Source organism: Petaurus breviceps, unplaced genomic scaffold, assembly GCF_028583685.1.
Source record: "Petaurus breviceps papuanus isolate PSGF00001 unplaced genomic scaffold, PetGlider_PUasm1.0 126, whole genome shotgun sequence".
NCBI lineage: Eukaryota > Metazoa > Chordata > Mammalia > Diprotodontia > Petauridae > Petaurus > Petaurus breviceps.
The window spans coordinates 29899823-29914696 of NW_027185655.1; the positions used below are offsets into that span (position 1 = coordinate 29899823).

A 14874-nucleotide genomic window follows, 5' to 3' on the forward strand; every position below is an offset into this window, starting at 1 on the left:
GCACTGAGGCATATACAAAGAACTTAGGACATAGGGGGGGGGGGGGGGCGGCTAGGTAAGTGCAGTGGGCCTGCTATTCAGTAGGGCCAGGCCTATAATGAAGTTAGAATATTGGGGCTGGGGGCAGCTTTATTAGGATTCCATCACCAGCACCTAAGTGAACTGTTGCCCACTGAAGGACTTCAGATGTAGAAAACTCATTGGTAGCAGCTTTCTTGTATGTGAACTTCTTTCCCAGATTATGGCTACTTTCATCCTTCTGTTTCATTCAGTATAGCAGCAATAGAAATAGGTATACTATAAACAGGAGGTCCATGACCCCACCAGCAATGACAGCTGGTCTTCTCAAAGATGGTACCTTGGGCAATGCTAGACATTGACACTGTTATCTATATGTTCTCCCTTAAGGAAAGGTTCTTGCATATGATCTCATTGTTTTCTGGTTCTTCAGAGTCCTGGCTTAAAGGCTCCACAACCTTGATGATAGGGTGAAGCAAAGATTGAATAAAGTCTGAATGTCTCACAGGGCTGTTTCTTATACGGATTCAGTGCCCAACAGTCAAAAATCATTAATTTCTTGTTCCAGGAATGTCCCTTCTATATCCTTTCATCTGACAGGGCACTAGAGAAGTATGGTGTTTCACATAGATCCCTGGGGTCCATCACTTTTGTCTCACAGATTGATTTAGCTATGGTACTAGCAGCCATGAGCAGTAGGGTGAGAAAGTCAAGATGGGGAATGGTGACTATATGACTGGCTGGAGGCTGGTGTATGAAGTTCAGAATGAGGACTAAGAGAAGTCATTATTGAACTTCACTTTCAGCTGTACTATGGTGTTTATGGAGTTTAACTGAAATAAACCAAATAATGAGATGACTTTCCATTTGTCTTAATCTCACTTTTCTTAAAGCTATTTTTCAAGTTATTACTTTTTCCCTCACTAAGACAATGAACAAATGAGTCTTCTCATAACCCTTTGTACTTAGTATTCAGGATTTTAAAAAAATGTGAATAATATCACGCATAAATTTTGTTGTGATTAAAAAAATATGTAGAGTCACTGATCTGTCCTTCTCTCTGGCTGGTTTCATACTCACTTTATTCACGCTGTGTTAGCTGAGAACATCTGTAATGTTCTGGAAAATGTTTTCCTCCAGGACCTGACTTTAAACTTGCTATAAATATCACATTGTTTCATATATTCTATTACTTCTTTCTAAATAGTACCAAACAAGTTTTGGTGAAACCCATGTTCATATTAACACCTATCTGGATAGAGAAGTGACAGATGACTTAATGACATTGTGGACATACTTAGTAATGCAGAGCTAGAAGGAGCCTCAGAGGGCATCTGGTCCTATTCCCTCATTTTACAGATAAGAAACTGAGGCACAGAGTGACCTACCCAGGAGCATATTACTAGTAAGTAGCTAAGGCATGGTTTGAACTTAGGTTTTTTTTTTGTTTGTTTTGGAGGGCAGTTGGGGATAAGTGACTTGCCCAAGGTTACATGGCTATTTTTTGTGTTAAGTGTCTGAGGCAGGATCTGAACCCATGTCCTCCTGATTCTAAGGCTGGTGCTATTCACTGTGCCACCTAGTCAACCCTGAACTTAGGTTTTGCAGAGTCCAATCTAATTTTGCAGATTCCTTTAATAGTGTCATTGCTTGTCACTGTAACTATTGTGTGCATTTGCATGATCTGGGTTTCTAATCTCTTAACAAGTATAGTGATCTATCCACTACTCATAATATCAATACCATTAGTATGCGCCTCCTCTAATGCTTACTGACTTCCTCTAGCTAATAACTGAAACATAAATATCTTGATTGACAACCCTTAGGCTAACTCTTGAGAATAGGTCAACACTGGAAATATACTATAACCAACTCTCCACCACCAGAGCTGAAAATTGGGTTTCTGTACTCGGGGGAAATTCAGTCGGGTTGGAGCCCAGGGGTAGGGAAGGTTGGGGGTTTTAGAATCTAAAGAATGACCACTTCTGCAGTTCAGATAAATTGGAGATAGATATAATGGAGTCTGAGGATGTTGAGGAACTGGGAGGCTAGAGTATTTGAAGAGGGCAAGTGTTGGAGTATTGAAAAAGGTTGTAAACTAGGTACCAAAGTTATTATATAGGAGAAAAAAACACTTGGAAGTTCATAGATGACAGTAATAAGGAGATTATTCCATAGTTAACTTTAATAATAATAAAAATAATGATAATCACTAATATGTGGTATATTGTGTCTTAAAGGTCCTTTTCATAAGGGGTACTTAATGACAAAATGGCAAAAAATGCTTTTTTGCATAAAGTAAGAGGTTTATATTAATTGTCATTGAATGAAGGAAATTGCTGTTCTTTTGGTTGAACATTTTGTTACCTAATATGAGTAGAAAAAGAACTTTGTTTTAATATACATTGCTCAAATATATGTAGGAAGAAACAGTTTTCATATGGGATTTGGACAGTTTTGAAGAGCAAATGATGTGTTTGATAGACCTGAGGATTTTTAGATGTCTTAAAAAGGTGGAGTTAAGGAAGATTTTTTTAATTAATTGTCAATGGATATAGGAAATTGCTGCTGTTATGGATGAAAATTTTGGTACCTAATATGAATATAAAAATAACTTTTAAAAATATACACTCCTAAAATAGGTATATGACAAACTATAATTTTCACATGGGATCTGGACAATTTTGGAGAGCAGATGATGAGAGGGATAGATTTGAGGGTTTTTGGATCTCTTAACAAGGTAGAGTGATGCCTTGCTTATGAGGGAACAGTCTAGCGTTCTAAAGAGGCAGAGAAAGATCTTTTATTTACTAAAAATGTTGTGTAATAAAGCAGTTTCAAGGGCACCAAAGATGGAGACCCTTGTTGGAGACTTCAGAGCTAAGGCTTCATTGGATGCTGCCCTTAATTTGCATAAAGAGGGAAAAAAATAAGAAATAAAATCATATAAACATTTGGAGACTAGGGTATGATTAAAAAACAGGACTACCTATATGAAGGGAAATTTGGGGAGTAGTGACTTTTTAATGAAGAGTGAATCCTAGAGAATCAGGTGGTTCTCATTAAATTACTCCAGAAACCCATCACAACAGAATCACAGAAGTGAATAAGGAAGCTAAGGAGAAGAATTGAAGACACAGCAAGGGGACTGAAATAACTGCTTTTTTGGGAGCTTAAAGGGTACAAGTTAGAAGCAGTCAGTTGAAAGAAGGCTTCAGCTGAGGAACTTCTGACTGATTGGAAAATGAATTGATTTTAAGGACTAAATGCTGCAGGGATAGCTCTTGCCCTTTAGCGCCATCTGGAGTTGGAGAAAGGGGAAACGTTTCATAAAGGCTTGTCACTCTCTGCTTCCACCTTTGGCTTTAGAAGGAAAAGCAGAGAAGGCTTTGGAATCTTGGTGAGTAAAGCCTGAGTTGAGATGCTTTGAGCTCCCTTCTAATTGGACAGCTCAGCATCTGGGTGAATGAATGGCTTGGTCTGTAAAGCCCAGAGAGTCATGTTGTTAAGTTTTGCAGTTCTCTAGTTTAAAGAGAGGTTATTAACTCAATAGTTATCAATTGCTCAATAACTCAATGCTATTCACATTGAGCTAACACTTTCTAAATGCCCCCTTAAGGGTGGTGGTTAATTAAAAGAGCTTCTAAAGGCTATATTCCATTGGCAGGGGGGAGGGAAGAGGCTTTCCTTTACTGAGGAGTAGTGAAGAACAAGTCAACCAGTGAGTAGAGATGCAATTTCATGGAATACAAATGTTGCTGATTGAACCAGTAACATTACAGCCTGAAATCTAGAGTTGTAAGTTTTTCCAAGCACGTGAATTTTCCTTCTTATGTTTTCATGGCAGGTTCCTTTAATAGCATCCATTGTTCTTCACTATAACTATTGTGTGCATTAGCATGATCTGTCTTCATATGTATATTGTGATGCATTTTATTATTTATGTGCTTCATTTAATATAGTGGTATTTATAATATTAGTATTTCTTATTCCGTTATTAAGTGAATGGTTATATTTAATATCTATTTGAGTGTTATTTTTGGTAGAGGCTGGTTATATAGATAGAAAACTCATTGGATGGGGACTCAAGAGCCATAGTGGTGAGTAGAAGTATGGTTCCCTTTGGCAAGGTTACCCTTAGGACCCTGAAAAGGTCCTGATATCCTTAGGTGTTAGGTGGAAAACCTATCAAATGAGATTATTTTTTCATCTCATTGCGCTACTGCTTCTATCTTGCTTTAAGGTTTGCAAAGAACTTTGCATATATTATCACATTCAATCCTAACAACAACACTGTGAAGTAGGTACCATGTTATCCTCATTTTACAAAGAACATTGAGACCTAGACAAGATAAGTGACTTGCTCAGGGTCACACATATAGCAAGCAACTGAAGTCAGGACTTGAATTCAGGTCATCCTGATTCCAGGTCTAGCACTCTAACCACTGTGTACCTTGCTGCCTCTCTGCCCACCATGTCATGTAGCTTCCCCTCTACCTACCATGTCTCCTTACTATCACACAACAATCTTATTGCATTGAATCTATGTTCCCTTCTTAGTGCTACACTTTCCTTCTTCTCTGTTTTGTACTTCCTTTAGCTACCAGATAAAAAATTACCCCTTCCCACAACTCAGAGTAATATCACACACTGCTTCAGTTTAAAACATAGAACCATAGATTTAGCATTGGACAGGACCTCAGAGGCCATTGAGTCCACCCCTTCTCATTTTATATATGAGGAAACCAAAGCTGAGAGAAAGGTTAAGTGACTTGACCAGGATCATACAGCTAGTAAGTCTTAGGTAGGATACAAACTCAGGTCTTCTTGACTCCAAGTCCAACCCTCTATCCACTATGCCATCAAGCTGCTTTGAACTGTAGTTGATTGTGTTAACAATGGATATACATTGCCACAAGAGACTGTGCTTCTTTCTCTGGACATATATAAAATTAAGAGAGATACTTTTTTTTTCCATAAGCAAAATGCTTTCTTTTTTATTTATTAATTTGTTTGTTCCCTTTGAGTTTACAGGATTAAATTCCACAATTCCTTGAATTTCACATTTTGTCCCCCTCCCTCCCCCTCCTCCCCCCATGGCGGCTTATAGTCAAGTATAGGATCTGTAAATACTTTCACATTATACATTGGTCAGGTTATAAGGATGGATTGTACCAGCTGGAATGAAAAATGGTAAAGAGGACATAAAACCAAATAAGAGAACGGAAAAGATCAGGTATTTTGCTTCCACTTGGATATAAACTTAGTTCTTTCTAGTTCTTTCTCTGGATGCACATATTTCTCTCCATCATGAGTCTTTTGGGATTGACTTATATCACTGCAGTGCTGAGAAGAAGAGTCCAGTCTATCAAAGTTGGTCATCACACATACGTTGTGTCTGTAATTGTGTACAAATTTCTCCTGGTTCTACTCTTCTCACTCAGCATCAGTTCTTTTAATCCCCTCCAGGTAAATATGAAGACTGCCTGCTCCTCGTTTCTTATAGCACAATAGTATTCCATAACATGCATATACCACAACTTGTTCAGCCATTCCCCAATTGTTGGGCACCTCCTTAATTTCCAAATCTTTGCCACCACAAAAAGAGCTGCTATAAACATTTTTGTACATATGGGTCTTTCTCCCATTTCTATGATCTCTTTGGGATATAACCCTAGGAGTGGTATTGCTGGATCAAAGGGTATGAAAGTGTTTGTAGCCCTTTGGGCATAATTCCAGATTGCTCTCCAGAAAGGCTGGATCAGTTCACAACTCCACCAACAATGCATTAGTGTTCCAGTTTGCCCACATCCTCTCCAGCATTTGTCATTTTCCTGTTTTGTCATCTTAGCCAATCTGACTGGTGAGATGTGGTACCTCAGAGTTGTTTTGATTTGCATTTCTCTAATCAATAGTGAATTAGAGCATTTCTTTATGTGCTTATAGATAGCTTTAATTTCTTTCTCTGAAAACTGCCTGTTCATATCCTTTGACCATTTATCAATTGGGGAATGACTTGTATTCTTATAAATTTGACTCAATTCTCTGTATATTTGTATCAGCAATGCCATATTCACAATGCCTATGGAGATTACAAATATGCTGATATAATTATCCATCACAAATACATTATGCTTGCCATATGGGGGAATAAGCTGGAAAATTTATTAAGATACCAAAAGACTGAGTCCCAAAACCAGAAAATGAAAGCCATCAGAGTAGTTATGACATTGGCACAGGTAGATAAAGTAGAAAGCACCCACATTTTCAAGCCTTTAAAATAGAACAGGCTACCTCAGGCAAAGGTCCTCCTCTCCCCACTCACAGCAACCACCCAGCATCCGGGAAGCGCACTCCCAGCAGCTCCGGCCCCTGGCAGTCCTCAGCAGGAGTCCTTAGCAGAAATTCTGGCTAACTCAAAAAGGGCTTCGCACTGCCACTGCCTCTGCTGCTGCTGCTGCCGTCGCCACCACTGCCAGCCACCACAGGAACTCTAGCTTGGCTTCCACTTTCTCTTGCTCCACCCCTTCCTGCTACGTCAGAAAGTCCAATGGGGCATGGAAGATCTTTAAATCCCATAACCCTTACATTCGGCCCCAAGATCTTTCATGTCCCTTACTTGGCAAAAATACAGTAGGAATAACTGGTGTCAACAAAATTTCACAACAATATAACAAGAATAGCACACAATAAACACAGAAAACCATATTTTAGGGTGGGGCTTGATCACAAGCTCCCCATCATTCCCCCCACCCCGAACAAATGGGGCCCCAAAATCTTGTGGTAAGAGGTGAAGATCTCTTCTTCTATGGCTACTTGCTGCTGAAATCGGATGTAGAGCTGTCCCTGTCCTAAGGGGTCCCATTTGAGAGGTCAGTTCTTAATATGCTTGATGCCAGGTCCAAGGGTGGCACATCACAGTTGCAGACAGGGGGTGACATCTAGCTTAAGCTATCAGGCATCTACAGATGGAGGGTACCAAGCCTGTGGAAAAAAATCTGACAAACAAGGTGAACAAACAAAAAATCAAGAAGAAGCAAAGAGACAATAACCAGACTATTGTAGCCTCACTCACGGTAGAATAAATGACTTAAGGGTACAATTTTGTAATCATCTTCTCCAGAATAAACAATAGTTACAGTGTTATCCCTCCCAAAAGCTATAATCTCTGCAGCCTTTGGAACATCATCTGGCTTCCGTTTTACCCATACTTTAGCTCCTGATTTTATTCTATCAGTAGAACCAAATCCTTCAGTTCCTGTGACAGTTATTTTGGAAGGAGGGTCAGTTTTTGCAAGTGGCCTTGTTTTACAAGGAATGATAATCACTTGAACTATCCTATCATTCTTGTGAATCTGTATGGGCCCTTCACCTAAATTCTGGAATGTTACAACAATTTCTCCTTGATAATTAGAATCCTAAGAGATTTTTAATGCTGATTCAAAAGTAAATTGTCTATGCTATGGGCATGAAAGATCTTGGGGCCGAATGTAATGGAAATGCAAATTTGGAAGATCTTCCCTGCCCCTAGGCTAAAGTGCACCTGAAGCCTTGGGTGGGAGGCTTGTTTTTCAGTAAATACTTCTTGATTGGCCAGTGAGTCAATAAGGTTGTTACATTTTCTGAGCCACGAGAAGGCTATATAAGCCCTGATGTGTAGCTTTGTTTTGGGACTCACTTTGAGAAGTGTTCTGTGATTTGATCTGAATTCTGGGAAGCTGTTGTTGAGAGTCCCCCGGCTTTGAAAAACCCAGATGTGGAAACCCAGATGTTGACTGGGTATGGATGTAATGGTTGGACAGTTTGGAAAGCTGTCTACTTGATCTGTTAATGTCTTGATAATTCTGTCTGTATGCTTTGAAGTTTGGGGTGCTGACCTTTTTCCCCTGAACAAGGTAAACGATATATGTCTGACTGGTTAAAGTAAGCTTGTTAACTCATTTTGAGTTGCTTTCCTTTAACAAAGCAGATCCAAGAACCTGTATTGCTAGCAGCCACCCTGGGAACGCTGGAGTGCTTGCTGCTACAATATTTTAGAAATGAGTCCTTTGTCAGAGACATTGGTTGTAAAGATTCTTTCCCAATTTCCCACCTCCCTCTTAATCTTGGTTACATTGGCTTTGTTTGTACAGAAACTTTTCAATTTCATGTAGTCAAAATTATCCATTTCACATTTTATAATGTTCCCAAGAGAGATACTTTCTAAATAGGACAGATTAAATTGAACCCCATTTTGGAAATTAATTAATTTTTAAGATTTTATATAACCTAAGGACACTGGAATTTTTGACCAGAAATTCTTTCTCATCATCATTGGTCACACATTTGAAGTATTTCTAGTGGGATTGAACCTATCTGAGCTGTAATTCTTCTGGCAAAGTTTTCAGGAATATAGGGTCCCTTCTACTCAAGGCATCAGAGGATGAAGCATCAAAGGAGAACATTATTATTATCAATCCAGAGATAGACTGAATATCTACTGTCTGAGGACCAGAATGACTAAGTTCAGAGACTTATCATTGGGTTGATCATAGAGTGATAAATTCTTTAGCCACAAGAACTCTCAAAAGACCATGTAGTAAGCTGGAGAAAGATACAGAGTCAGTAGTTTTATTTTCATCAATAAAATGAGTGATCCTTGAAGCACTGAAACACCATTCTTTTTCATATGCTCATCATAATTCTATCATTCACTTATGGAAACATAAATATTCTATCTGTTGTCCTACTGCCTTAGAGATGAGCATAATTTTAATTGAAATAATGAGAAAAAGGAAATAGAGTAGCTCAAAGGAGAGTCTAATTAGCTTTAATGCTAAAGGAGAAGGCACCTCCTCTCCCCAATGACAGTATTTGTTGATGATCTACAGATCAGAGATGTAGTAAAGGGTCTCCAGTTGCATTCTTTGAGATATCTAAATGTGTGGTTAAGATTTGTCACTTTTCCATGCACCTCAAATTCTCTCCCTATATAATAACAGGATGATATTCTTTATTTCAGACCTTTCACAAACATTGGAAGAAATGGTTATTTGCTTGTACAGTATTTGATCATTTGTCCTTTTTCATTCATCAAATATTTATTGACCAATTCTTATGTGCAGAGTCCTTGCTCCTGCTTAAAATTCTGTATGGGAGGTGATAGTCATAAAAACAGCCAGATAGGAAGGAGCCTATGGCAGGTGTCACACATGGATATTCATTTAAAGAGCTAGAAGTAATAAGAGGGGCAAAGTCAGTGCTAGAATGGAAGTATCTTGAGTTCAAGTTCTATGTGTTAAATAGTGATGTAGTGACCTGGATTCAAATTCCACATCTAACATTTACTACTTTGGGGAAATCACTTACCCTTTTTGAGCCTCAGTTTCTTCATTTGTAAAATGAGGGAGTTGAATGAAGTGGCCTTCTAAGGTCCCTTTCAAGCACTGCCTGTGATCCGTAATTGTAGCTGAGTAGTGTTAGATATCAAGTCTGGGGGCCTCACTTTCCTCATTTCCCAAAGGAATGGCTTAGCTAGGTGATCTCTAAGATACTGCAATGACATTTCCTATCCCTCATGGAACTGGGAAGCCTTTTTCTAGTAGCTTACCCATTGTTCCTTTCTCATACCTATGCTATTCCTTAGAACTATAGTGGTTCTTTAAGTGACCAACTTGGGATATGGTACATTTAAGCTCAGACTTCTATCCAACTTTAGAGTTCAATGTTTATACTTTCCTCCCAGCTACTCTCAAAAGCATGTTTCCTCTCTACCCTCTTAATAATCCCTCCTTGATCCCATCAGTTCTGTGACCTAGACCCACAAGTCAGTCTATGGTTTTTGGAGCTTTAGAAGGTAGCCTTAGGACAGGGATTTGAAGATTATGGGACTCTGGTGGGGAATGAGAGGTAAGGGTTGACTGTACTTGGAGAGGAAATGGGACCAAACCAGCAATAGGTGATCTGCAGAGGGTAAGCCAAAACAAAATTCACTCCCTCTATTTTACTCTGTGGGGCACAGAACCTCAGTCTCCTGTTAGTCTTGATTCTGGAATTTAACGTACTTATGACTACTGATTCTTCAGAGATTATGGCATTCTAAGACTTGTGATAATACTGGGAGACTATTTGACTTAAAAAGATGATTTTTCTGTTGGAGAGAAACTTGGAATAATTAATAGGACTCCACAGCTTTCCAAATGTGGTCTATTGCTTTCTCTTCATTCTGCTTTATCCTGGGCCCAACCAATTGACTATAAATAGCTTCTGTCCTAAATATATTCAGGGTTAGACTAAGTAGACTGGCCTTTCCATTGCAAGGAGGAAGGATGCTCATGTAGTAAGATTGAGAGGGGTAGAAAGCTTGAGATCTGCACTATACACTCTGAAATGGAAAAAAGACCTTGAGAGCGTCTCAAGAATATCGTGTATGTGTATACACATACACTTTCTCTCTTGAGATATATACATGCATATGTGTATATGTATATACATGTAAACCATATATTTGCGCACTTAGATGTATATACTTATATGTGCTTGCATTATATACATATACACATAATATACATGTTATCTGCATATATACATGTAATTGACAAATTCTCAAAATACATGACTAAAGTGTCACAGAGGTTATGCAACCATTGTTAATTCTCAAAAATACCAAAGAACTCACAGAGGTAATACCCCTAACTATTAACTCTGAAATATAAAATAAAACCAAAATAAAACCCAAAAGCATTATTTTTATTCCATCGGAGAAGGGAAACTATACATTCATGCGAGGGTCTCCTTTGATACCTTGGAGACCCACTTCACCGAGGCCAAGCCTTGCTGCATATAGCAGTGGCTAGACAAAAAAAACACACACACATTGTGCTGTAGCCATGGCAATGAGGGGGTAACAGCAACCTTGAGACGGATTTGATTCATAGCAGGACTTCATGGCCAGTGTTTCCTTCAGATGCTCATCTTAACTCAGGAGCCAAATGGGGCTGGTGTGAAACAATTCTGGGATTTTGCTGCAGTAGAACTCATCCAGAGGGTGAGAACAAAGTATTGTTAGTATGCCAAGCTCAGGGTACAACTTGCTTGCTGGGCCTGAGCTCTGGAAAACAGGGTGTCTCCTAATGATAAAAAGAGAGGAGTGAAAAGAGTGGAGTGGTCATGGAATGGGGATCCAAATATAATATAATCCAGATACAATATATGGACACATACAGGCATCTAAATCTGTAAATATATGTATTTGTCAGTCAGTAAATAAGCATTTATTAAGGTCTTATCATATACTAGAATACGGATATAAGTAGACAGAAAGACAGTTCCTGACCTCAAGAGCTTACATTCTAGTGGGGGAAGACAACATATAAAAAGGAGTTGAATAAGTGGGAAGACAGGGGACAGACAAGGTGTCCAGTATGGTGACAATGTAGAGAATGTGTATGTCAATATATGTGTATGTATGAATGTACATGTGTGTGTTGTATCCCCCAATTGGAATGTGAGCTCCTTGAGAGCAGGAGTTACCTTTTTGTCTACTTATGTTTGTATCTCTAATGTTTAGTGCAGTGCCTGGCACATAATGCATAACCAATATTTTTCCATTCCATTCCATTCCATTCCATTCCATTCCATTCCATTCCATTCCATTCCATTCCATTCCATTCCATTCCATTCCATTCCATCCCATTCATCCTCTCTGGAGGTTCTTTAGGAGAACATGGACAAGAATCTCTTAGGAAGGTTGTAATCTGTACCCACTTTGATATAATTTCAGATCTAATGGAAGGGTTGCAGAATAGGGGTGGTTCCTCCCAGTGAAGAATTTATAGCTCACTCATTGTTCACCTTTCTGCTATTAATTTGCTCCCTGGTAACTGAATATTTCTTTACCAATAACTTTGATTAGATTAAACCCTTCTGCTATAATAGATTTGTTTCTTATTTTTTCCTTTCACTTAAAGATTTCTGATTATGAAACAACTTAATGTTAAAACTTCCAATGGTTTTTTTCTTATGAATCATTTAGAACAGTGAAAGAGAAAGCTGTGTTATTCATGTCTTACCTATAGGTAGCTATTTCTCATAGTAGAAATACCTACTACTACTCCAGCTTTCTGTTGCAGCATAGGGTATTTTCCCATGAAAGGAGGAATGGGAGGATTCAGGTATGTTCTCCTTTATAAAAACTCAAAGCAACAAAGTCAAGTTTACAAATCATCTGTATTAAGGGGTAATCAGTTCTTCATTTTATGAACTGAATCATAACAGGTTTCCTTTAAATGATCAGCTTACCTCATGTGTTAAAATATTTATATACCCCTGGCATAGGGGGTCTAATAAGAGAGGAGCTCTGGGTCCTCAGTTCATCTTGAGAGTGTCTGACCCCAAAGAGGGGAGTCAAGTTTTTTTCTTGCTCTGATTTCGTCCGAGAATTAAATTCCAGGGAAACGTCTAAAACAAAGTTTAGATGTGGCGCATATCTACTGTTTCCCCAATACCTACATATCTATGTCTTCTCTAGAAAATGTATTTAATACATAATATGTATTCATACACCTCATAGAGACTCACTCACCCAACTCACACCACCACTGGCAGGTTAGGTTCCCATAGGGGTGGCTGCTACCACTCTCATGGTTCTAGGAATAACCCTACAGGTGGCTATCCTCCTAAATGCTAGCTCATGAGTCCCCACCAATGTGCTTCCTTTTGATAATCAGATAATTTTAAAAAAGTGGAAAGCCATTCATTTAAATCAGTATAGCCAGAACAGTAGTTACAATTTTTTTTCCTCAAAACTAAGGGAATACTTGCCATCAAGTATGACAAAAATAGAGAAGGGAAGAGTGGGCATAAAATGCTGGGCCTCAATGATATTTTCTTTCCCAAAGTGTCCTTTTGAAGTTTCCTATGATTATCTTCACCACTCAGCTGGCCTGGATCTTTTCGGACACAATGGTTGGTGTCTTTGTTGACTGACCAACTTAACTGGGTTTCCTCTTCTCAAGGTGAAGTGTTTCAGCCCGATGGGCTGAAATCTGATGTGGGCCTGGGTTGAACAGGTTATTTTGTGTCTACGCTGGCTCTAGCAGTGAGGTGGCCAGTAGAGTGCCAGACCTGGAATCAGGAAGACCTGAATTCAAATCTGACCTCAGATAGTTTACAAGTGGAGTGACCCTGGGCCAATCACTTACTCTTATTGGTCTCAGTTTTCCCATTTGTAAAATGAGCAAGAGAAGGAAATGGTAAACCACTCTAGTATCTTTGCCAAGAAAACCTCAAATAGGGTCACAAAGAGTTGGACACAACTGAAATGACTGAACAAGAAATACTGTGACCAGGGTCTGTTGTTTCTGGACAAGGCCAGGAAGGTTACTCAGTGCCTGTGCTGGCTACTCACCAGATTCTACTGCTGTACAATAAGCTTGGTAACCATTGGACAAAGGCTTCTGGAGAAATCCAGACTGGTTGCTCTTTCACTGAGCAGTGTTTACCACCTGGGGCTAAGGTATTGCACCATTATCAAGGTGTGGAATCTCACTTGATCCATTGGTTTCCTAGGATTTCTGTTCCATGAGAAGCCATAGTCCTTTTTTACCTTCAACCACAGACTGGGCTGGGTGTACTATGCTCTGTTTAGTCAGTGTTACTGGTTGCTTTTCAGCTTAAGCACTATAAAGCTCTTTTAGCTAGGGCAACGATCCATACCTTGAGGCGCCCTTGAGGGACCATCCTTGCTTTAATACTGTTTTAAAAGTAAGTAAGCAATCTGTTTCAAAGAGGAGATGAATCTGAAATAATTACTATGGAAATAATTAAATATAAATTCTATTTTTCATAATACCTAACCAATCTATTGATCAAGAGAGAAGTGGAAACTCTTCTCCTGAAACAGAAGAAATAAAAAGAGAGAAATTTATTTTATCTGGCAGGAAAAGTGATGATTAAGAGAAAAATGCTCTTGAAAAGGCTTCACATGTAAGTGTGATTATATAAAAAAGTCATCATATCACCACGTAACTATTTCTTCTTCCTGCTTCACCATAAAGAAAGGAAAGAAAGAAATCAAAGGGAATACAGCAGGGGTTTGGTAGACAAGAATGTTAGCATGAGGGTCTATTCCTATGCCAGTTTATCATAGAAGATCCAGAATCTATTAAGATTTCTATTTCTACTAAGAATAAGAAGGATTGAGAGAGTCTATCAATCATCACTGAGATACAAAGAAGGCAAATTACAAAAGTGGAGGAAAGATAGCTTCAGGTGCCCTACAAAGACATCTGTCCTTGAAGCTCAGCAGATACACTTAGGGGGAGCAGCATGAGGGTTCCATAACAGTAGTAGAGGACTTCTAGTAACTAGTAGTTGAGTTACTCCTTTGATGCATGGGTCCCCTACATCTAAGTTTGAGCTTACTGGTCCTAGGCATCTTGTATCTGTCCCTCCCCCAAAGTCCTAGGGGTATCACTCCTGAGACTTTCACTCCTTTCTTGGATCCATTTTCTTCCATTGCCACTCAGAGGGCCTGCCCTTTCCTGCACTTAGTCCTCCCTCATACCTAGGGAATTGGGCATCATTAGTCTATTTGGAGTGGAGGGTGAGCCACATCTTTGGGGAATAGGTCAGACACTCTCCTTGCATGACTGGAATGGGGCTGACTATAGTCTAATTACTTCCACTCTTAACTAAATTTGCCATAGTCACTTCAGAGTCAGATAGCTTCTGGTCTATAGAAAGATAATCCTTCTCCCCAGGAAGAGAATAGTAAGGAAATTAAAGTGAAAATCAGCTTTGCTTAGAGAGAAAACTAGAGGACAGAGTATAACCTTTCATTAAGATAAAATGGCAGGCTACATACTGAAGAAGTTT

The 14874-nt window shown here is 39.0% G+C and overlaps 1 pseudogene; it reads right to left on the minus strand.

Moving 5' to 3' along the window:
* Positions 1-13737, minus strand: part of LOC138169301 (syndecan-4-like) — a 26462-nt pseudogene extending 12725 nt beyond the window's left edge.
* Between the last annotated feature and the right edge of the window lie 1137 nt (positions 13738-14874).